This window comes from Callorhinchus milii, unplaced genomic scaffold (assembly GCF_018977255.1).
Source record: "Callorhinchus milii isolate IMCB2004 unplaced genomic scaffold, IMCB_Cmil_1.0 Scaffold3, whole genome shotgun sequence".
NCBI classification, from domain to species: domain Eukaryota; kingdom Metazoa; phylum Chordata; class Chondrichthyes; order Chimaeriformes; family Callorhinchidae; genus Callorhinchus; species Callorhinchus milii.
Window position 1 is genome coordinate 70578160 of NW_024704744.1, and position 20559 is coordinate 70598718.

At 41.6% G+C, this 20559-nt stretch overlaps 1 protein-coding gene across 1 annotated transcript in view; it reads right to left on the reverse strand.

The window, feature by feature from the left end:
* The window catches only part of zbtb2b (zinc finger and BTB domain containing 2b), a 28988-nt gene extending 8981 nt beyond the window's left edge, over window positions 1-20007 (reverse strand). The window contains exon 1 of the mRNA XM_042333095.1: window positions 19981-20007. The gene's annotated coding sequence lies outside the window, so the exon portion shown is untranslated. The remainder of the gene's footprint in view (window positions 1-19980) is intronic.
* Window positions 20008-20559: the final 552 nt, after the last annotated feature.

A 20559-nucleotide genomic window follows, 5' to 3' on the forward strand; every position in this document is an offset into this window, starting at 1 on the left:
TCAAGGTAAGATTAATCCTTCTAGCTTCTAGGGCACAAGTTAGATTTGCTTCTGTAACTCCTCTAAGATTTCCTGTGCTTCAATGCACAGAGAGGGCAGGTTGAATATGAAGAAACCTTGAGTCACATCTATATAATCAAGAGCAATGGTGACATGACTACTGTATAAAACTATCACATTGCTAGGCTGTTATTGTGCCTGTTCAGTGGATCCCAGAAATGCCTAAACCTTCTAGTCTGTTTCATGGACTCCCAGGAGCCAACTGGGACTGAGACCACTATCAGATCTACTTGAACTGGGTCGAATGGAAAAGAAGGCCAAGTGGGTAATTGGTAGGCCAATTGGTAGTTGTTGATCAGACACAATGTTTGCAATGATAGCTGTACAGGTTTTTTAAAAATAGTTATTTAATAACAATAATCCCTGCATTTGATATAGCGCTTTTCATATCTTCTAGACATCTCAAAGCGCTTCATAGAATAGACTGTAAAATGAATTGACTGTGAATTTATGGGCAAAACACAAATATGATAGAAAATAATCCTTAATAAACAAAGCCTATAATAATAAACAAAACCTATAAGATTGAAATGTCTTAAAGTGCTTTACAGGCAATTGCTGTAGAATGTAGTGACCATGTATTTGCAGGTGAACTTGGCAGCCAATTTGCACACAGTATTATCCACAAATAGCAATGAAGTGAATGGCCACAATTGTATATGGAGAATTGTTAGCCCCTACACATTAGAGCTCTCTTCTCTTTTAGAATAGTGCTGTGGGATACCTAATGACTACATGAGCAGGCAGATGGGGCCTCAGTTTAGCACCTCACCCATTTAGGCAAGAATCGAACCAAAGACATTTATGGCACAGAAGGCCATTTGGCCCATGTCTGTGCCAGCTCCATCAAGGGCAACCTTTCAATCTCATTTACCTCCCCTTTCCCAAAGCTCTATAGATGACCCTTTTAATTTATCAGTCTAGTTCCGTCTTGAAAGCAAATATAGATTGTGCCTCAACCATCATTCCCGGCAGGGCATTCAATTTCCTAATTACTCTGTGCATGAGAAACATTTCTTCGAACCTTCCGGCTTGCTCATTTACTAACCATCTTAAACTGATGTCTTTCAGTTACTGACTCACCAGCCAGTGGAAATAAATTCTCCCTACTAAGTCTATCATAATTTTAAAGGTTTCTATCAGGTTATTCTTCAACTTTCTTTGTTCCAGCAGAGAGAGAGAGAGAAACACACACACAACTCAGCGATGGAGAGACACACACACTGAAACTTAGAGAGACGCACACACGCCCTCACAGACACAGAAAGACACATTCAAGAGACAAACACACATACACAGACACAGAGTGAGACACATCCACTCACAGACAAAGAGAGACACACTCATTCAAAGACAGAGACACACACACACATTCAGAGACAGAGACACATATGCACTAACAAACACACACAGAGACACATACACACAGGCAATCATACACACTCACACACAGACTCACAGACAATCACAACAGCGGGGCCTCTGAATGAAACCCATTTGCCGCTTGCGCCACACATGCACGTTCAGAGCCGTACTGCCCCACCCACAGTGACGTCAGGTAAACAACTGGGAGGCCCACTGGCCAGAAACTACATTTATAGCAGGGTGTAGTGGAGGTGGGCATTTGTGGTGGATTCTGTGGGTGCACTTTTCTGTTGGCCCAGGTTATGACTCGTCACTGGTACCCCAATGGTGCCTTTAGAAGCACCTATTTTCAAGTAACTTTCCTTTTCCTATATGGTGAGGTGCTGCCCAGCCCCAAATCATTCATCATTCAGCCACAAAACAGTCACTCCACTTTACAGTATATCCTATGAAGTATTCCTGACTAGTACTAGTGTGGCCCTAACCCTATGGTGTGTGAAGGACATTGAAAATGAAAAAAAAAATAACTGCCAGTACAAAGTAATAATAATCCTTGCATTTAATATAGTGCCTTATCACATCTTCGAGATGTCTCAAAACTCTTCACAGAATATACTGTAAAGTGAATTGACTGTATATTTTGTTGGAGAAACGTGGCAGCAAACTGCGCACAGCAGTATCCTACAAACAATCGTGGATTGAGTGACCAAACTATTGTTCAAAATTTTTTTTAAAAAAGGGATTATTATCCCTGGAAAAGTGAGGAAACTTGCCCAACGTTTCGCCATGTTGGGCTAATCAAACTCAGGTCTTCTCTCTTGCAAGGTGAATGCTCTCACCACTAAGCTACAGGACTCCACAGTAGATATAGAAAAAAAGTATACAGTTCTATTTCCTAAAGCAAGAATCTTCACTTGAACCCAAAGATTCCACTTCCTCCTGATATCGGCATTGGGTTGGCCATGTTTTAGAGCATCTCGGTTCTGTCTTGCAGAGTAGGTTCTCTGGACTGTTGTATGCCTACTAGACCCAATATTTACTGGGGTTGGGGAGTACCCAAATTAGTTTGCAGACTTTCCCAAAGTACCTGCTCCTGCTAAACTCAATAGAACAATTCCATAATTCCATAATTCTCAATTGTTCTGTTCAAGCAAGAAACAAAATAATAATCCTTGCATTTAGTATAACACTTTTCATGTCAGGAGAATGTCTTGAAACGGTTCACAGGATTTATTGTGAAATGGAATGAATGTTTATTTGTAGGCAATTGCAGTAGCCAAATTGTGCACAGCAATGTCCCACAAATTGCATACAAAATACAAATCTAAATTTGGTGTTGGAGGTATCCAACTATTTTTACACTTGAAATGTGTAATGTTTCTTTTGGGCAACAAAAAAAAGTCATATGGCCCAGTAGTGAGGTGTAACTTAGGAGATCCCAACCCCAATTCCTGACCATCACAATTTCAAATAACTGGAAACCTGTTCCATTGAGAATATAAACCCAGCCTTTTTATTTGGCAGATTGAATGTTTTCCTAGACAGCTTAGTGATAAACATTTTTGGCCTTATTACTACCCTTGTTTTTAAAAGAGGGAAATTGGAAATAGATGACAATATCTGCTGACCTGCCACAATTAAAATAATGCAGGAAGTGGGTACTACCGCTCACATGGGGCACCTAGTAGAAAATGAGATACCAGGCAAAGGTCAGACTATTGAAAAACAGTCACTTAATACTGGTTCAAAAGGCCCCCCCCCCCAATGTAGTATAATCAATTAATGGTCACTATCTGGTGGAACATACTGCAAACTCAATAAAAAAGCAAAGCCATTTTCCTGTAAATGTAACCATTATACTGGGAACCAATTTTAATTTTGATCGTTTTAACTCATTCTTTGATGGTATGCTTTGATTATTGCAAATCTGATTTTCATTAAAATAAACCTAAAACTGTACAACTGAAAACGTACAAACAAAGGCTTCAATGCCTATTTTCTGAGTTCTGACAGTTCTTTAGTGGATTCCTGGCAGTTACAATTGATATCCACTCCACTAGCTTCAATGTAACCAAAACCTCAGTGCTACAAATGTCACAATTTTGAGCTCACAAAGGGGGGTTTCTTATTGTAGCCCTGCAAAGCAATCTGAGATTTTATATACCGAGATACAGTAAGCAACATTATGAAAAAGCCAATAAAGTATCTATAAAGCCGTTAACAAAACAGGAACTTTGGCTGGCATTGCACAGCAGCTTGATCAGAGCTTGACAGATGTATAAATGTTGCTTGTGTAAAAGGGTTACACCTGAAATGTTAACCCATTGATTTCTTTCAGATATTGATCAATCTGATAAGTCTTTTCATCATTTTATATAGTCAGCATTCTTTCAAGTCTAAAATGCTATTAAGTTGCATATCATATGATAGAAAATCCATTGAATTGCATGAATAAACACAATGGTCTAAAGTTAGACCAGCAATGTTTGAGTTAGCTTGAGCAGCGTTATAGCCTCCAGGATTTGTCTCAGTAGACTAGGGAAGGCAGAAATCAATCAAGTTACTGCTCATTATCCAGTGAAAACCATCCTTGTCTATATATATATATATAGTTTAATCTTTATGATATATTTGTTTTTGAATTATTAATTGCCAATATTAACCAATGTTTACATTAAAACAAAACTAATTCTAGTAAAACCTGCAAGTTACTCATTCAAAGCAAAAAAAACAAGTTTGGATTCCTGTTCCAAAGATAGATTGCATTGATTGTCTCCACTGCATTTTTCTCCTCTCTGCTTCTGAAGAAACTGCATAGGCAGTACTTTGCTCAAGTGATCATTCTACACATGCAAGCCTTGAATGCCAGCATGTTACTCAGATATGAGGAATGTCACAGCCAAGCAATAACCTCTGCTTACTTAATATCCACACACTGCATTTTCCAGCAAAGGTTCACAATAAAGAGCAGGAATGTTAATTTTATCTCCCACTTGATAAACTCAACAACAGCATAAGTCCTACTATTCTAAGAGAGTGTTTATTTGATGTTACTGAGGCTTTCAGACAAATAAATTACTCAGAATCTACTGTTCCATAGAACTCTGGTTCTCTCAAACCAACCTGGCCCAGCTGTGGGATTTTACCAGAGTTGGGTCTCAGAGCTATCCCCCTCTTCTCTTGCCCAGTGAGAAAAGTCAAGAATAAATAGTACAAAGACAAGATATTCAAGCATTTATAGAAGTATTCCAACATCTATATAGCAACCCAATTAATTGTAAATGTAGGTCTTATCATTTTAAGACATGTCAATCCTACTGTGCCTCCTCCCCGCCTAGCAAGTGTACAAATTAACACATTTGAAATCAGTAACTTGGAGAATTGCACGTCACAATGTGTTGGGAGCATTCTTGGATTGTCCCTTATGCAATAAAATACGTGGTAATGTGGCGTCAACGAATAACAGCAATGCTGATTAAAGCATTCCATGAATAAAAACTGCTTAAAAGATATGAGCTACTCCACGGTCTGAAAAAAATGTTTTGAGTGATTTCAGTAAGTAAAATTTATATGTTATATAAGTATGAGCAAATTAATCAACGTTTCTGGTTTTCTCTCAAGAGGTTTAAAAATATATTTTCCTTTAGCATCTCTTGCTAGTTCCTAGATACATGATAAAATAATTTCATATAAAATACCAGCTATAACTAGAACAATTCAATTCAGTACATGTATCTATTAATGAGAAATATTTACCAAACATAAAATGTTACAAGCAAAATGTATCCTTTGCCATCAATACATAAGCAAGCTACATTATAAGAAGTTGAACTAAATAATATAAACATTTGTTTCAACTTCTTGCAGTAGATTATACTTAAGGCAAAAGGATAGTTTTTTCTCAAAAAAAAACTACTGTGCAGCTGTTAATGGGCATGTGGTAACTAGCCCTGCTTTCCTTCATACATGGAGTTTAGTGGTTAGAACATTTGCAAGTGAGAGAACCTGGATTCAATTCCCAACAGGATGAAATGTTGAGTAAGTTTCCTTACTCCACACGCCTGTTTACCTAGCCATAAGTACGAAACTGGTTGTTCGTCGATTAACCGATCGCTTTTCCGGGGGTAATAATTTCTTCAAATAAGAAAATGTGATCACTTAATTCACAACTGATTGTGGGACACTGCAGTGCGTAATTGGCTGCTGTGTTTCGCCCACAAAAAACATAATCAATTCACTTTATAGTAGATTCTGTGAAGTGCTTTGAGACATCTAGAATACGTGATAAGGCCCTATATCAAATGCAAGGATTATTATTGTTATTGGTAGAACACCAGCTACAAATGGAGGGGATACTAATCTGAAAAATCTTATTTTCCCCCTGTAATAAAAATACAACTCACAGCATACTAAGAGAGCATCAGATATGAGCATTATGAGGTGAATTGAATTAGCTTCAACAATGATAATTGTTCTGAGATGGCGAAAGAAATCAATTTAAACTATGATTCTATGAACTCCATGAATTTCTACTGGCCATTTGTAGAAGAGCATTGTCAGAAGCTTGAGAAAGGGTTTGCTTTTTTGGTCTGACTTAGAAGAAAATGCACAAAATAGGAAGGAAACAAATGCAAGAAATATGAAGTTGAGGAAATACATCTGCTATGGTTTTCTCTTGCTTGCAGACATACCTACAGTAAATGGCACATAAAATAAAGTTTAAAGAGAGGAAATTCATTCAGAGCATCACAAAAAAGCATTAAGTACTAAAAATAGAAATTAAGTTTCAAAATTACACAGCAGTTTACAGCATGGAAACAGGTCAATCAGTCAATACCAGTGTTTATACACCACACAAGTCTCCACTACTCCTAATCCTCTCTCCTATACCTCTCTGTTCCCTTCTCCCTTGGTTCTGCATCAGTTCCCTTTTACATACGCTGATGCCTTTTTTGCTTCAACCATAGCTTCCAGTGAATTCCACATTTTTATTCTTAACCAAACAAAGCTCACAAATTACAAAAATAAGCATCTGCTTTGTCCTGCTGCAGGCCACTATTTAAGAAGGTAGCCAAACTTATTTGCAGTGGTGAAATCAGGAAAAGTTAATTTAGTATTGTGAGGAATGTAACCATCTGCCTCACTTAAATGTAATGGTTTGTTTCATTCATTAATTTGCTACAGCGGAGTCTACTTAACCTGCAATTAGAGTGAACAGAATTTTGCATGAACCCAGCGCTAAACAACAGAAAGATTTTGTAAATGGTCTATCCCATGTTACCAGATTCTTGACTGGGAGCTCCTGGCTTTGTCCCTGTCAAACTGTCCTTTAGCACAAAGAGTATCACATGGTTATTCACGTTTGCACCTGAAACTGGCCAAAATGATTTTGTTCTCCTCTTTACAGAGCATTTTTAAAGGAATTTTCACTGGTGAGGACTGAACTCAAAAAGGCACTTTTATTCCACATCCAGAAACATTAAAAACAGATTTCTGCAGATGAAGCAATGCTTTGTGTATTTGTTTCAAACCTTAGGGTGATTAAAATAAAAGCAGGGATCTAATAAATAATAAGCATATTCATGCCTTTAATTATCAAATAATATTCTGCTAAATTTGCCTAAAATTCTGTAACCATTTGGTGACTGCTGACGAAATCACCGATATCTTGTTTATTATTATGGAAGGGCAATTTACTGGTGAGGAATTTTGAAAATATTACTGGGGAATTTCTAGGGGCTGGTGGGGATTTTCCCCACAACTTTATATGTTAAAAAATACCCCCTTAAGTGAATTGACCACCATTCTAGCAAAAATCAAATACTTTCATCTTTCAGTCAAAGATTACTCTGGTATAAGTGACTGTACTGTTATGCAGTTGACACATTGTGCATCATTTGTTTAGCAACATCTGGAACTTCAGCTTTGAAGACACCTTCTAATAGGAATTTAATTGCTATTATTGTTGTACAAGGGAGATCCACAGTTGCCAATAAGACATACATAATGGGTTACTATCGTTTTAGGTTTGTAAGCAGCATCAATAAGAGAGATATGGTGTCAAAAGTTTTTCATTTGGTATAAATGAGAGAGGTAATGTAACCGGCCTTGCATTATGATTATGTACATATCTTTACTAATCATAATTGCAGTTTTGGTTGACAGATGGTTTTGACTATGCCACAAAATAAATTAATCTGCTTTGTTGTCTAATGACTTTACCTCTGCCAGTAAGTCAGTCTTACCGGCTGTCATACAATTAGGGAGATGCAGTAGCACACTGCAAAAAGTCTTACTCTTGTTATTTAAAAAAGATATATTTCTCCCTTCCTCTAATAACAATTTGATGCCGAACAAATACTATCTGACGTCTGCACATACGTGTTTGTTAGTGCTGGAGATTTCTAGAATTGAAGCTTGAAATGGAAAAAAAAGACAAGCTGGATTTTTGAAGAATTTCTTCCCTGTTGTCAGCAAAATTCAATTCAACGTTTATAAACTGATGCTGAACCACATACTAATAAATTGAATACAAGAGGGAATACCTGCCAGTTCAATATAAGGAAAGATCATTCCAGTCGTACTGTACCAGTTAAGAGGCAACAGAAAAACAGAATGAATTTCCAAATGACAATCACCCACAAATGCCAGATCCAAACACTAATTGTAAAGAGTGGAGGTTTAGCTTTGAAAGCATTTTTACAAAAATCATCATCAAAACTTTTGGTAGTATTCTCACCTCTAAGTCAAAAGGTTGTAGGTTCAAGTTCCACATCAGAACTTTAAACTCAATCTGGACTGACAATGATGGCCCAATGCTGTGCTGTGGGGAGCGCTGCATTGTTGGAGGTGCCATCCTTCGGATGAGATGTTAAACCGAGGTCCTGTCTGCCTATTCAGGCGGATGTTAAAGTCCCATGGCACTACTCAAAAAGAGAAGGGAGTTTCTCCTGGCGTCCTGGCCAACAATCCCCCAAATAAAGTTGGTCATTCACTTCATGGCTGTTTGCGGTATATTGCTTTGGGCAAATAGGCTGCCATATTCATCTACAAAATATAATCACACTTTACAGTAAATCCTGTGAAATTCTTTAAGACCTCCTCCTGACATGAAAAGCACTATACAAAATGCAAGGATTTGTATCATAATTTATTTTATTTGGCTCAGCTGCATTAGCCTGGTTTAGTCGATAGTATTCTTGTCTAAATCCAGAACTCTGCAGCCCCTGTCCTCTCCAGCACCAGGCTTCACGACCCGATCTCCCCATCCTCGCCTTGTTCCACTGGCTTCCCATCACTCAGAGGGTACAGTTCAAGATCCTGGTCCTCACCTTCAAAACCCTCGACCGCCTTGCGCCTCCCTACCTCTGTGACCTACTAACCCCCTACCAACCTGTCTGGTTCATCCGTTCAGTGGGCTCTGACCTGCTTCACGTCCCCACTTCGCCCATCCCACCACTAGCAGGCAGGCCTTTAGTCACTCTACCCCCACCCTCTGGAACTCCAACCTGCAGTCCCTCCGCCTCGTACCCTCCCTTGCCTCCATCAAAACCCGTCTCAAGATCCTCCTCTTCGACTATTCCTTCGGTCACCCTCCTACCTCCACCCGTCCCGCCCTCTACCCCTCCTGCTCCCAATTACCAGGGTCAGTGTGCGGACCCCTGACTGTCCAGCACCTTGGGATGTCATCCTGATGTGAAAGGCGCTACACATATGTAATTTGTTGTTGTTGTTGTCTGAGTCAGAAAGTTGAAGGTTCAAGCTCCATATCACTCCAATGCAGTACTAGAGCTGTGCTGCATTTTGGAGGAGTTATTCTTCAAGTGAGATGTTAGACTGAAATCCCATTTGCCTGTTCAGGTGGATATTAAAGACCCCCATGGCACTATTTGAAAAGCAAAGTGAGTTCCTCCTGTGTCCTAGCAAAACAATTACCCCTAATAAAATTGCTCCTTTACTTTATAGCTGTTTGTGGGATATTGCTGTGCACAATTTGGCTGGCAGTTTTAGCTACAAAATAAATTCACTATACTTTACATTAAATGCTTTGAGACATCCTCCCTCCAACTGTGAAAAGTGTTACATGAAATGCAAGGGCTATTTTATTTCAAGACTTCATACGTCAGTTGAGGAATAATTCTTGAAAGAGCCATCCTGCTATGCAAGTGGATAATAGTGTAAAACAGTTTTGCAATAAACTGTTTACCTCTGGTTTTATTTACCCACAGGGGACAAATCCATTTATATGAAATAATTGTCAAGATTTCCAAAATTTCTTTTTTCACAGGTGTGTAGTACATCAATCCATTAAGCACATTTACACAATTAAAACATTTGCCGAATGGATTTGCGAGGAGGCAGGTAATATGAAGGAAAAACAATAATAAATTGGTCATTTTCAATCCACAACTGCTGTGCGCAATTGGCTGCCGTGTTCGCCCACAAATATACAGTCAATTCACTTTACAATGTGTTCTGTGAAGCGCTTTGGGACGTCCTCCCGACGTGAAAAGCGCTATATCAAATGCAAGGATTATTATTATTATTAGGTCACAAAGTTACATGTAGGTCACATAGTCAATCCCAATGCTACATTAGTTGTAGGTGATGAATGACCTGTGTCTGATCTGCCTAATCCATCTGGCTAAAACCGTAACTACCACAAAATCAGTCTTGTACGACAAGAATTTGAACTCACAGATGCCTAAAGGTTTGAATAGCGTATACATCAAGTACAAGACTTAGATTCAATTTGGGATCAGTAGAGATTGGTCAATGTTGATTATTTTTAAACTCACCTCCATGAAAATAGAAATTTAGAGCCTTTCAATAATAATACCCAAAAGAAAACTGAAAACACTGCTAAGCAATCAACATAAAGGTATGATAGTATCTCCTGCTGCTGCTAAACAGGAAGAAACTTTGAGACAAGCACTGCTGCATAGGCAAACATGGTGAAATAGTGGTCAAAATCTTATTAAGTATACGGTGTAATTTATGGTTACACCATTACAGAATGAATATTATTTGCCTATGCAGTATTAAATTGTAATTAGGGTTACAATTATTTTTGGGAGGAGGTATACCAGCTTCAGTCTCCTGTAATAAAATCAGCAATTCTCAGCTAATATGCTGTAGGATATTAAAACAAATAAAAAGGCAATATCTTTGAGAACTGGCCTCTGATGTTACTGTAATGTATGAGAGTATGTCCGTTTTAGAACCGAAGGAAATTCTTACAACCTAGAATACAAAATCCAGTAATATTTAATAGGCAGTGTAAAGTAGTATTTTATGGCACTATATAAAATAACCACTGGGGGGCATTGCCACATTAGGAAGAATAAAACAATGCTAAAGAAATCTAAAACAGTGCCATTGGGTACGCCAATTTCACATGCAAGAAAGAAAATATTTTTCTACCAAGATTTCCACTCTCTGGTATTGCACTACCACCTGGTTGCTTCTAAACCCTTGAGAAGCAGATTTTGATTATGGTGCTGGAAACCTTATCAGCAGTCCAATGTTTCAATAATGTACAAATTACAGGTCTTGAAGAAGGCAAGAGAGGGAGCGAGGTGAAGGGACTGCGGGGTGGAATTCCAGTGGTTGGGGGCATAGTGGCTGAAGGCCCACCCATCAATGGAGGGGAGGGGAGGGGGGGATGTGAAGCTGGCTGGAGCCTGCTGAGCGGAGGGAGCGAGCAGGTTGGTAGGGGGCTAAGAGGTCGCAGAGGTAGGGGTGAGCAAGGCATGGAAGGCTTTGAAGGTGTGGATCAACAACAACAAAATTACATTTGTTGGGAAGATGTGCCAAGGCGCTGGACAGACAGAGTTTCGGACCTGAGCTGGGGGTCGGGGTGGGTGGAGGGCGGGGGGGAAAGCAGGGAGATCAAAAGCACGGTAGAAGAGGGTCTTCAGCTGGATCTTGGAAAGAGGCAAGGGAGGGATTGTGGGATGGAGTTCCAGAGGGTGTGGGCAGAGTGGCAGAAGGCCTGCCTGCCAATAGTGGGGCGAGCAAGGCGGGGGATGTGAAGCAGGCCGGAGCCCGCTGAGTGGAGGGAGCGAACAGGATGGTAGGGGGTTAGGAGGTCGCAGAGGTAGGGGGAGCAAGACCATAGCGGGCTTTGAAGGTGAGGACCAGGATGTTGAACTGTATCCTCTGTGTGATGGGAAGCCAGTGGAGTCAGGCGCGGATGGGGGTGATAAGAGTCACGGAGCCTGGTGTGGGAGAGGATGTGGGCCCCAGAGTTTTGGATGATCCGCAACCTATGGAGGGAGGAGTTGGGAGGTAAACAAGCAATGAGTTTACATAGTCAAGCCTCGATGTAATGAAAGCATGTATGAGGGTTTTGGCAGCCTGCTGCAGTATGAGATGGGGCGGAGCTGGGTAATGTTGCAGAGGTGGGGGAAGGCAGTGGGTCATGGCACGGATGTGGGGTAAAAAGGATAGATGAGGGTCAAATAAGACTCCAAGGTTCCAGACTGGCTTAGTAAGGTGGAGCGTGCATCCATCACAATGCTTAAGAGTATGCTCAAAGCCAGCTCAGCTCCAAGGAGATCTCGCTTACCTCCCCTTTCAGGATAGACACTCGTAGGCCATTGACATCCAAAATGCGCAGGTTTGAGCCCTCTAGGTGGATAACAGGTAACAGAAACTCCTACAAGCTTCCTGGTGAGCAGCACAACTCAGCATGAAATGTGTGAGCATTGCCACCATCCTCCTGCCCACTGCTCAGACACACATCCCTACTCATTGGATATCAGGCCCTGGATATATGGAAGTGTGTTCACAAATCCGAACTATAGTTAACATCTTCCAGCAGCTGTTGTCACAAGCCTCAAGAGTTTCCTCATCAGTTATCAGTATGTTGTACTCTTGTGATTGATAGTATAATTAGATGAAAAGTAAAGCCACCTCTGTTCTGTGTCAACAACGTGTATTGATCGTAACTAAAAAAAATGTTTTTCTCAATTTTCTATATCAGCTGTTTTATAGTGTCTCCACACAAGGATCCAATCTTGTGTTGAAACCCTCGTTCACGTCTTCTTCACATCCCAGCTGAACTATTCCAATGCCCTCCTCACTGGTATCCCAGCTCCACCATACACAAATACTAATTAATTAAAAACTCCACCGCCCAGATACTCACCAGCACGAAACTCAGTACCGCCATCACACCAGTACACTGGCTCCCAATCACCGAACGAATCGATTTCAAAATCCTTACCCGTTTTCATATCCCTTCATGCCCTCGCACCTTCCTACCTATCCGATCTGCTTACCCCACACCTCACCACCCACTGCCTCCGCTCAGCTGGCTCCAGCCTCCTGTTTGTCCCTTGTACCCTCCGTTCCACCATCGGTGACCGTGCCTTCAATCGCTACGCCCTCAATCCCTCCGCCTTGCCCCCTCCCTCTCCACCTTCAAATTCCACCTAAAGACCTTCCTTTTTCATTGTGCTTATGGTCACTTACCCCCTTCCACCCTGGCTCATTGTCTCGTTCACGTCTTCTTCACATCCCAGCTGAACTATTCCAATGCCCTCCTCATTGGTATCCAGTGAGGAGGGCATTGGACTCCGGGACTCTATTCTGCATGAAGGGTGCTATATAAATGCAAGTTGTTGTTAAATTATGGGCAGTAAAATCAAAACATTAAACTTCTTTCTCTTTTAGATGTTGATCAGCCTACTGTGAATTCACAACATGACAGCAGTGGTTAGCAAGTTTGCTTCACGAGAGGATCTGGGCTAGTTTCCTGTAGTAAGTAGAAACCTGGTTGTTAGTCGATTGCTAGATCACTTTCGAGGGTAATAATCCCTTTAAAAAAAATTGGTCGCACAGTCCTGACTGTTTGGGGGACACTGTTGTGCACAAATTGGCTACCACGTTTTACCCACAAAATACAGTCAATCCACTTTACAGTATATTCTGTGAAGCGTTTTGAGACATCACAATAAATAATAATCCTAGTATTTGAAATAGCGCCTTATTACGTCTTTCAGATGTCTCAAAGCGCTTCATAGAATATACTTAAAGTGAATTGACCGTATATTTGTTGGCAAAACGCGGCAGCCAATTGCACACAGCAGTGTCCCTAAACAGTCATGGATTGAAGTAACCGATTTATTATTGGGGTTTTTTTTCTTGAGGGATTATTATCAGGCGTGTGGAGTAAGGAAACTTGCCCAAGGTTTTTCCTTGCCGGGAATCAAACCCAGGGCCATTGCTTGCGATGCGAGCGCTCTAATCACTGAACTACAGGGCTCCACAATGACGTGATGAGGTGCTAAATCAAATGTGAAGATTATTATTATTTTATTTTTAATTTAGATTTCCACCATTTATGATTTTTCTTTTAAATCTCAAAACCATGGGGAGCTTCACGGTATGAACTCAAGCACATAGGAAACTGTGCTAAGACTATTCAAACTTGTTTCAACATAGTATCCTTCCAGCCAGCAGAGAGCATCTTTTATCCTTATGTCAGGAATTAATCAAACTATGTTCCACAGATAAAAATTCAATGTGCATTTCATGAACCATTAGTCTCCAATTATATCTAGTTCTACAGCTTGTTCCTCTCAAATAATAAAAAATAAAATAAAAAGCCTTTCAGCTCTCAAGCTTTGAAATGTGAATCAAAATTTGTGGAAATTTCAGTTGTAAAGAAATATCGAATACTTACTGCAGCATGGCTCCAGTTCACAGTTTTGCCATTTAGGTCTTTTACTGTTACTAATGCAAACTGAAGGGGTCACCCCAATCTCTTTCTTCTCCCCCACCCAAAAAAAAATCTCTTGCAGCAGAGCATGCATGTCCATTAGGCAAAATGTCAATCTGTGTACAAATTTTAGCAGTCTCTAAGTGATGTTTGAGATCTTTGCTTCCTAATTATTATTTTAAACTCTGTAAGTCTATTCATTAAGACATGTTGTTTTAATATACTATTGGCAGAGCTCAATCTGACCTGGGGGTTTAGGACCATCTGTCAACTCCTTGAATTAGCTGCCAGGTTACAAGAAGGGTCATGCTGTAGATGAGTCGGAGATCCTGGACAGAAGGCAAGTTGTGCTGGATATTATGTTAGGTCCTTTATAATACTGGTATATTAATACTGTAGAAGAGTATTAAAAAGTCATAGCTCTGTGAGCCTTAAATAATTACTATAATGCAGCATTTTATATGCAAATTGCTTCTGCTTGCAAACCACTTTCTCAATCTATAATCAAACCTATGGTTTTAGGTGGTGGACAGGAGAGGAAAAGCAGAGAGGTTCATTGCACCACTAGCCGTCTAGGGTCATGTGAAGGACATTGTGCAAAATGACCAGCTGACACTTGGAAAATTCCCTACGCAAGGATACTACTCTTCACAAAGTCATAGAATTAGCAAGAATGGATAATCCTGCGGCTTCAGAAACACAAAAACTTTTAAAATCTTGGAAGTCATCTTACAGATTAGAGAGATCACCAAAACTTTAAACATCTTTATTATTTGAATGGGGAATTCCGATGACATCCTGCTCCTATCCAGTATAACAAGTTAGCACATACAAAGCACCAGTTCCTTTTTAACTAAAAAAAATTATATTTCAATCGGTTGCAATTCCCCACAAGGCAAGGCAAAACCTTGGGCAAGTTTCCTTACTCCACACGCCTGATAATAATCCCTCAAGAATAAAAACAGTAATGTAATCGGTCACTTCAATCCACAACTGTTTGTGGTACACTGTTGTGCGCAATTTGCTGCTGCGTTTAGCCCACAAATATACAGTTAATTCACTTTACAGTACATTCTGTGAAGCGCTTTGCGACGTCCAGAAGCGTGAAAAGCACTATACCAAATGCAAGGATAATTATTATTAAGAAATGGCCAGGTGGGACCATAGATGAGGAGAATGCAGACAAAAATGAACACCTTAGATGGTAATCTTTATTGTGTATCATCTGCACATTACTAGAACATATTGAACAGTTAGAACACAAAGGTCCATGTGAGGAGTTGGGGAGAGAAAGAGCACTAATACCCTGGGAAGACAAATGCTATTACCTACAGCACAGGCCCAGGATTCTGTAAAGTTACATGAATTATTTCATGGAACAATTTGACAAATCACATCACTAGACATATTTAGATGCCAAGAGGCTGCTATAATTGTTTGTGAGTTGGTCAAGGTTTCAATTTTGGAAATAAGGCTGTATGATTTCATCTTCCAAATAATTTAAGAAGTGAGATATTAAAGGTGTTCTTTATTTTACAGAAAACTGAAATGGATGCAAGATGAATTCGTACTGAGCTTAGTTTCACCCCAAAGTCAAAAAAGATGCTGCAATATCTTGTGTACAGAAGGCGCACCACAGGAGAGAGAACTAATGAGCATGGACAAACTTCTTCTACTTGTTATATATACAGCTGGTGGGTGGCTTTCTTGCATAACAGTGTTCACTACAGACACAGTAGTCCCTAATCTAAGAAGCATTTTATCCATGCTGTCAAGCAGAAGCTTGTGCATTCGGAATGCAGAATCTGACCTGATAGTTCAGGGGAGTTCCTGTGAGATTGGTACTGTTCAATGCCAGGATATCTGAGAAGTACAATTTACAAGGCCAGAATTTACCAGAATTATTTGTGCCTTCAAAGCAGAGCACCAAGTACTGGTCGTCTGTGATGACATCTATCATAACTTGTCATTGCCAGAATGAACCAAAGACAGTGCTACTATCTTAAATTTTAACTGTTAAAATGTCTAAAATCTAAAACGGGACAATGTCCTTCCGATGTTTTAAATCAAGAGCAAAATTTGTTCTTTTTTTTGGAAGAACCTACTCTAACCACAGCAGATATAGGAGACTCATTTTCTGCCACTAGGACCATCACAAGGCAAGAGTTCTTAAGCAGTCAGTAAAAAATGCAGCAGATGCAGTCGTTCTCCCCTGAAGTGTAATGGCATGATCAGTGATCTCCTACTTAGGCAGAAATAACAGGAGACAACCTCCCACCTGGGTCATCTGTTCAAGGAGCTTCAAAGCAATGTCGGGTGAGTTTGCACAAAAATAACTGAAATTCAACTTAGCCTGTTCGATCATTTCCTCTTAAAATTTAAGATCATACAGAATTGTGTAAAAATCTTAAAATTCAGTCTAATTTGGAAATTGGTTTTCTATAACTCTTAAGAAGATCCAATTTCTGTTGAGCCCTGTGATAAATAACATTTTCTGCCTAAAGAGCCTAACCATTTAGACTGCCAATCAAGTGAAAAGGATTGCATTCCTAAACTGCTGATGTATCTCTGTGTTATGGAATAGACAACACCTGGATTATAAGTCAGTTTAGTTGTGTGTGTTGCAAAACAACTCAGTACAGATTTATGTACCCTGTAAATATAGTCTACTCACATCTACAGATAAGACCACGTCCCTTGGCAGTGATCCAAAGGGACGTAGACATAGAAAATTCCACCGAGGTTAACAACAACAACAACAACAAGATTCCATTTATAAAGCGCCTTTCACGTCAGGAGGACGTCCCAAGGCGCTGCACAGTTGGGTCATGACCCGAGCATTGGGGGGAAATGGTCAGGGTGAGGGGAGGGAAGGGAGGGAGCGAGGAGGGGGAAGAGAGTCGAGAGGGGATCCTCTTGGAGATCCTCCACAACCTCTTGGAGATCCTCCACAATTGTTTTGTGCCCCCACCCCCCATCCCTAACAGGAACATTCAAAGAAAGCACGATCATGTTCTATGAAACCCTGGCATTAAACAATTCTCCTGACTAGTCCAATAACAACAACAACAATCCTTGCAGTTATTATGACACCTTATCACACCTTTGAGACATCTCAAAGTGCTTCACAGAATGTACTGCAAAGTGAATTGACTGTATATTTTGTGGGTGAAACACGGCAGCCACCTGCGCATAGCAGTGTCCTACAAACATTCATGGATTGAGTGACCATTATTATTTCTTTTTCTTTTTGAAGATTATTACCCCTGGAAAAGCGATCCACCAATCAACCAATGGGTTCATCGGCCACATCCTGTTCTTCCACAGACAACTCCTCCTTCAAGACCTCCTGTGGCTTAATATCCTGAGGCTTAACATGCTGGGGTGACAACCTGGAGCTCAACAGTCCAAAAGACCTAAAATAATTCCCACAGGGCTTTGACCACATCGTCATAGAGTACACAAGCCAGTGCTTTGGGACAAAGGTGATATTAACTGCACATTTTTTGCCTCAAGACATTGATGCAGTTTCTGTTTGTTGCCTGGGACCGACAAAGTAAGTAAAAGATTAGGGATATGACAACTGAATGTTTCTCCATAGTGCTTTTTGGTATTCTTTTCTTCACGTAGCTTTACCAGCCATTGAAACCAGTCAAAATATTATCTAACACTTTTATCAGAACTTTCCTGTGTTGAATGACAACTGTCCAAAACCACTAATTAAAACTTTAAAAAATATATTTTAGAGTGCAATTTTTCTCCTGGCGCCAGTGGTACACAAACCATACAAAAACTGTACATTTGTAAATCTACAAAACAATACCATCTTCATGATAGAAATAAAAATCAAAGCTGTGGCTCATGCCATAACAAATGGGGTGCAGCTTTCCCAGTGTAGAGAAAAATAAACTGCATCTACAACCTATGCACTCGGCCTTTAGAGTGCAGGGATCCTGTGGTCAGCACTACCTAACGTTGACTGTGACCACAGAAAAACATTATAAAGAGTGTTGTCACCCATGTTGTCTTCACAGAAAATTAGCCATACCTGACTCATCTTAGTAGTATAAGAAAGATTCAAATTAAAGAATTAGTCCTTATTCCTTACCACCTTTCTATATATATATTCTTGTTATAGCAGTTGAATGGGACTTATTTAACGGGAGTAATATTACATTCACAAACTGTTAAAACAATCAGGGAGCTTGTTTCTAAGTTTGAAAAACGCATGCATGTGTATCCAGTCAAGCAAGTTGGGAAAGCTTGAACTGGGTAAAAGATAAAGAGAATTGGCTTCAGGCAGATGGGGAGGGAAGAGAAGAGCAAGAATTTAACCTCAAGACCACTATAAATTATTCCAACACATCAGGCAAATGTACTCTCCTGCAAAAATAGTCTGATGCACTGAAACATTTAAGTTCTGAAATATCTGTCTACGAAGTAGCGCAAGGGTTAAAGGATAGTGGCAATCTGCCAAAGTACACCGGGGAAGTAGAGTTTCTAAATAAATAAAAGAGGAGGTTTTTATATTTAAGACATTTGGGGTTTAACCAAAGGTCTAACGCCACCCCCCCCCCTAAAAAAAAGCTCACACGTCAAACAATTGGCAGTATAATTCAGATCCGAGGTCTTTTTACGTGTAACGGTCGCTAACCTTGAATATTTCATGCATTTTTTAAAAAAAAAATAACGCGAGGGCAATAAGACAGCAGCCCCGCGGATTTAAATTCTCAGCCATTTGCGGACTCAGCCGACACGCGCTGCTTTCTTCGTCCGGTTAGAACTCATCCACGGGTTTCGCAACCTGTCGTGGTGCGGGTACAACTCGCTCGTTCACAAATGCAATAAAGTTAACACACATGGACTCGATCGGCCAACTTATTTGTTCGCGCACTTTCGCGTTGCCGACTCTCTCCTCTCACCCGCCGCACCGACACAGATTTGCACTCCTCCACACCTCCCCCGACAACACGCGTTCAAGCTTTTCCCCCCCTCCCCCCCCCCCCACCACCATCCATTCTCTCTCTCTCTCTCTCTAAAATTTCACTCTGACCCACTCTCTTCTTTTAAAGTATTCAAACAAATCTCAGTTAAAACAACAACAACAACAACAAAAAAAAAAGCAGAGCGAGGACTGGCTGCTTTGAAGAGGATTATAATAGTTTTCGTGTGTGTGTGTGTGTGTATGTGTGTGTGCAATCCCGCCCCGTTCTCGGCGGCACTGCACTGCAAGTCTCGGCTGCGAGTGAGTGAGTGTGAGTGAGTGAGTCCTCCCCTCCTTCCCCGTGACCGGATGGATCTCCCGCACTGCCACTTCCGCACATCCAAACTAACAGCCCCGAGGAGGGAAAAGAACAAAAAAAAGCAGCCAAAAGGTCTCCCTTCTCTTCGGGAGGAGAGGGTGAGAGCCCGGAGGGGGGGGGTGGTGGTGGTGGTGGGGGGGGGGGTGAGTGAGTGAGAGGCAGAAGAGTCGGTCTGAGTTAGCGAAAGAGTCGGCGGTTGGGGAACGAGCGACACGCGAGCCCCCGCTCGGGCTCACGCCGCTGCATTTTTTTTTCTCTCTGGGTCACGGCGCACGGCGCACGGCGGCGGCGCGGCCGGTGGGCCGGTGGGCCGGTGGGCGGGCAGACAGTCGTTGCTCTGCACAGCCCCGGGGGCCTTGCGGCAGGCGAGCGGGGACGTGGGGGGAGGTCATGTTTAACCGAGTGAGCATTTGAACCGCGCCGACACGAGCGAGCGAGCGAACCGTCCACGAAACACACCCGAGCTCACCCCCCCGCCTCCCTCCCTCCCTCCCTCCCCGCGCGGCCCTCTCTCCTCATACCGACCTGGGGCTGGATTTGAGACTTTTTTTTTCCCACTCTTTTTTTTTTCTCTCTTCTTTTTTTCCCCCCCCCTTACCCCTCCCTCCCCCCTCGCTCGCTCTCTCTCTCTCTCTCTCGCTCTCTTTTTTTTTCGCTGCCTCTCTCTCCGGGTGTAACCGCCACTCGGCTTCCGCGCCGCCGCCGCCGTTGCCGCCGCCGCCGCCTCCTCCTCCTCCCCTTCGTCCGCACCAACTGCCAAAACCGTCCGCCGCACGTTCCGTTACGTTCCCGTCACATGACCGGAGTGGGCTGAGAGCTCCCGGGGCGCTGAGGCGGCGCGAGCCAGCGACACAGAGAGGGAGAGACACACACACACACACAGGGGGAGACACAGAGAGAGAGAGGCACACACACACACAGGGGGAAAGACACACACACACACACACAGGGGGAGACACAGAGAGAGAGAGGCACACACACAGGGGGAGAGACACACACACACAGGGGGAGAGACAGAGAGAGAGAGGCACACACACACAGGGGGAGACACACACAGGGGGAGAGACACACAGAGAGACACACACACACAGGGGGAGAGACACA